We start from the raw sequence: 4,376 nt of genomic DNA, 5'->3' as shown, positions 1-4,376 counted from the left end.
CCAACGATCATACCACGTTGAATACATCGGTTTTCGTCCGCTCACTGAAATTAAGCAGCGTCGGGCGCGGTTAGTACTTAGATGGGGGACCGCTTGGGAACACCGCGTGTTGTTGGCTTCACAACACTTTTTTACTTTTTTACTTTTTTCCTTTTTTTTCCGGTTTTAATTTTTTTTATATTATTTTGTAAATAATAATATTTTTTTTTATACACCTATCTATTATTTATTTATGTAAAACGCAATTATTTAACTAATTTCTGCTGTATACGTGTACTCGCATCATTTTTAATTTTGAATTTTGAATTTTGAATTTTGAAAATCGTAATCGTGTCGTATACGCAATGCACCGTAAGCACAAGTTTTGTTCAGTTCCATATAAAATGTACAATAGGCATGTATGCGAGTGCGAGTGCAAGTGTGAGTACGAGTGCCAGCGTAAATGAAAACCTTAAATGTTAGAAAACTTTTCAAGTAAAATTACTATTTAAGAAGCTTTGCTTATATTCCTTGTCTTTATTGTATAAAATTTAATAAAACAACATTCTATTGATTGCGCCTATTTATTAGCACTAGCACCAGCACTAGCACTAGCACTAGCAGTAGCACTAGCATTCATATGTTAAATTTTTTAATAAAAATATAAGTATGTATAATAATTTTATTCTTCCTTAAAGATAAAGTTAAAGTTAATATTTAAGTTAATATTACAGGCAATAGTACTACATAATTAAGCATGTAAAATACAAACACGGATATGTTCAATAACAGTTTTAGTTTAATTTTTCTATTCTGTTCATATTAACTTCACTAGAGAAGAAGAAAAAAGAAACTTTTCTATTTTATTTAAATTGAAATGAAAAATAAAATAAAATAGCTTTGGAAATAGCTTTAGAGTATTTTCTATTTTCCATTTTCCATTTTCCATATTATATATAGTACGTAGTAAGTAGTACGTATAAGAATAAGAATAAGAATAAGAATAAGAATAAGAATAAGATTAAAATACTGGTAGATGTAGATTTTTTGAAACGCTTTCTTTGCCAACGACCATACCACGTTGAATACATCGGTTCTCGTCCGATCACCGAAATTAAGCAGCGTCGGGCGCGGTTAGTACTTAGATGGGGGACCGCTTGGGAACACCGCGTGTTGTTGGCTCCACAACACTTTTTTCCTTTTTTTTGCGGTTTTAATTTTTTTTTATTTTATTTTGTTACTAATAATATTTTTCTTTATATCACATATCTATTATTTATTTATATAAAATGCAATTATTTAACTAATTTCTGCTGTATACGTATATTCGCATCATTTTTAATTTTGAAATTGTAATCGTGTCGTATACGAAATGCACGTAAGCTCAAGATTTGTTCAGTTCCATATAAAATGTACAATAGGCATGCATGCGAGTGCGAGTGCAAGTGTGAGTACGAGTGCCAGCGTGAATGAAAACCTTAAATGATAGAAAACTTTTCAAGTAAAATTACTAATTAAGAAGCTTTGCTTATATTCCTTGTCCTTATTGAATAAAATTTAATAAAACAACAATCTATTGATTGCGCCTATTTATTAGCACTAGCACTAGCACTAGCACTAGCACTAGCACTAGCACTAGCACTAGCACTAGCACTAGCACTAGCAATAGCACTAGCACTAGCACTAGCACTAGCACTAGCACTAGCACTAGCACTAGCACTAGCACTAGCACTAGCACTAGCACTAGCACTAGCAGTAGCACTAGCACTAGCACTAGCAGTAGCACTAGCATTCATATGTTAAATTTTTTAATAAAAATATAAGTATGTATAAAATTTTATTCTTCCTTAAAGATTAAGTTAAAGTTAAAGTTAATATTGAAGTTAATATTACAGGCAATAGTACTACATAATTAAGCATGTAAAATACAAACACGGATATGTTCAATAACAGTTTTAGTTTAATTTTCCTATTCTGTTAATATTAACTTCACTAGAGAAGAAGAAAAAGAAACTTTTCTATTTTATTTTATTTAAATTGAAATGAAAAATAAAATAAAATAGCTTTGGAAATTGCTTTAGAGTATTTTCTATTTTCCATTTTCCATTTTTCATATAATATATAGTACGTAGTAAGTAGTACGTATAGAATAGAATAAGTAATAAGAATAAAAAAGTACTGGTAGATGTAGATTTTTTGAAACACTTTCTTTGCCAACGATCATACCACGTTGAATACATCGGTTTTCGTCCGCTCACTGAAATTAAGCAGCGTCGGGCGCGGTTAGTACTTAGATGGGGGACCGCTTGGGAACACCGCGTGTTGTTGGCTTCACAACACTTTTTTACTTTTTTACTTTTTTCCTTTTTTTTCCGGTTTTAATTTTTTTTATATTATTTTGTAAATAATAATATTTTTTTTTATACACCTATCTATTATTTATTTATGTAAAACGCAATTATTTAACTAATTTCTGCTGTATACGTGTACTCGCATCATTTTTAATTTTGAATTTTGAATTTTGAATTTTGAAAATCGTAATCGTGTCGTATACGCAATGCACCGTAAGCACAAGTTTTGTTCAGTTCCATATAAAATGTACAATAGGCATGTATGCGAGTGTGAGTGCGAGTGCAAGTGTGAGTACGAGTGCCAGCGTAAATGAAAACCTTAAATGTTAGAAAACTTTTCAAGTAAAATTACTATTTAAGAAGCTTTGCTTATATTCCTTGTCTTCATTGTATAAAATTTAATAAAACAACAATCTATTGATTGCGCCTATTTATTAGCACTAGCACCAGCACTAGCACTAGCACTAGCAGTAGCACTAGCATTCATATGTTAAATTTTTTAATAAAAATATAAGTATATATAATAATTTTATTCTTCCTTAAAGATAAAATTAAAGTTAAAGTTAATATTGAAGTTAATATTACAGGCAATAGTACTACATAATTAAGCATGTAAAATACAAACACGAATATGTTCAATAACAGTTTTAGTTTAATTTTTCTATTCTGTTCATATTAACTTCACTAGAGAAGAAGAAAAAAGAAACTTTTCTATTTTATTTTATTTAAATTGAAATGAAAAATAAAATAAAATAGCTTTGGAAATAGCTTTAGAGTATTTTCTATTTTCTATTTTCTATTTTCCATTTTCCATATTATATATAGTACGTAGTAAGTAGTACGTATAAGAATAAGAATAAGATTAAAATAAGATTAAAATACTGGTAGATGTAGATTTTTTGAAACGCTTTCTTTGCCAACGACCATACCACGTTGAATACATCGGTTCTCGTCCGATCACCGAAATTAAGCAGCGTCGGGCGCGGTTAGTACTTAGATGGGGGACCGCTTGGGAACACCGCGTGTTGTTGGCTTCACAACACTTTTTTACTTTTTTCCTTTTTTTTGCGGTTTTAATTTTTTTTTATTTTATTTTGTTACTAATACTATTTTTCTTTATATCACATATCTATTATTTATTTATATAAAATGCAATTATTTAACTAATTTCTGCTGTATACGTGGTGTACTCGCATCATTTTTAATTTTGAATTTTGAATTTTGAAAATCGTAATCGTGTCGTATACGCTATGCACCGTAAGCACAAGTTTTGTTCAGTTCCATATAAAATGTACAATAGGCATGTATGCGAGTGCGAGTGCAAGTGTGAGTACGAGTGCCAGCGTGAATGAAAACCTTAAATGATAGAAAACTTTTCAAGTAAAAATACTAATTAAGAAGCTTTGCTTATATTCCTTGTCCTTATTGAATAAAATTTAATAAAACAACAATCTATTGATTGCGCCTATTTATTAGCACTAGCACTAGCACTAGCACTAGCACTAGCACTAGCACTAGCACTAGCACTAGCACTAGCACTAGCACTAGCTAGCAATAGCACTAGCACTAGCACTAGCACTAGCACTAGCACTAGCACTAGCACTAGCACTAGCACTAGCACTAGCACTAGCACTAGCACTAGCAGTAGCACTAGCACTAGCACTAGCAGTAGCACTAGCATTCATATGTTAAATTTTTTAATAAAAATATAAGTATGTATAAAATTTTATTCTTCCTTAAAGATTAAGTTAAAGTTAAAGTTAATATTGAAGTTAATATTACAGGCAATAGTACTACATAATTAAGCATGTAAAATACAAACACGGATATGTTCAATAACAGTTTTAGTTTAATTTTCCTATTCTGTTCATATTAACTTCACTAGAGAAGAAGAAAAAAGAAACTTTTCTATTTTATTTTATTTAAATTGAAATAAAAATTAAATAAAATAGCTTTGGAAATTGCTTTAGAGTATTTTCTATTTTCCATTTTCCATTTTTCATATAATATATAGTACGTAGTAAGTAGTACGTATAAGAATAAGAA

At 30.0% G+C, this 4,376-nt stretch overlaps 2 non-coding genes and 2 pseudogenes across 2 annotated transcripts; all 4 read left to right on the top strand.

Annotated features, from left to right (window-relative positions):
• LOC119665169 lies at positions 1-118 on the top strand (annotated as a pseudogene; the record flags this gene model as incomplete).
• A 924-nt stretch (positions 119-1,042) lies between these two features.
• LOC119665167 lies at positions 1,043-1,161 on the top strand. Its single transcript, XR_005251350.1, has one exon. It is a non-coding gene; the product is annotated as a 5S ribosomal RNA (ribosomal RNA).
• A 1,030-nt stretch (positions 1,162-2,191) lies between these two features.
• LOC119665168 lies at positions 2,192-2,310 on the top strand (annotated as a pseudogene).
• A 935-nt stretch (positions 2,311-3,245) lies between these two features.
• Positions 3,246-3,364, top strand: LOC119665166. Its single transcript, XR_005251349.1, has one exon. It is a non-coding gene; the product is annotated as a 5S ribosomal RNA (ribosomal RNA).
• Positions 3,365-4,376: the final 1,012 nt, after the last annotated feature.

This window comes from Teleopsis dalmanni, unplaced genomic scaffold, assembly GCF_002237135.1.
Source record: "Teleopsis dalmanni isolate 2A unplaced genomic scaffold, ASM223713v2 unscaffolded_contig_3749, whole genome shotgun sequence".
Taxonomy (NCBI): Eukaryota; Metazoa; Arthropoda; class Insecta; order Diptera; family Diopsidae; genus Teleopsis; species Teleopsis dalmanni.
Note: the sequence above shows the minus strand (reverse complement) of the source record. Positions and strands in the feature narration are given on the sequence as shown.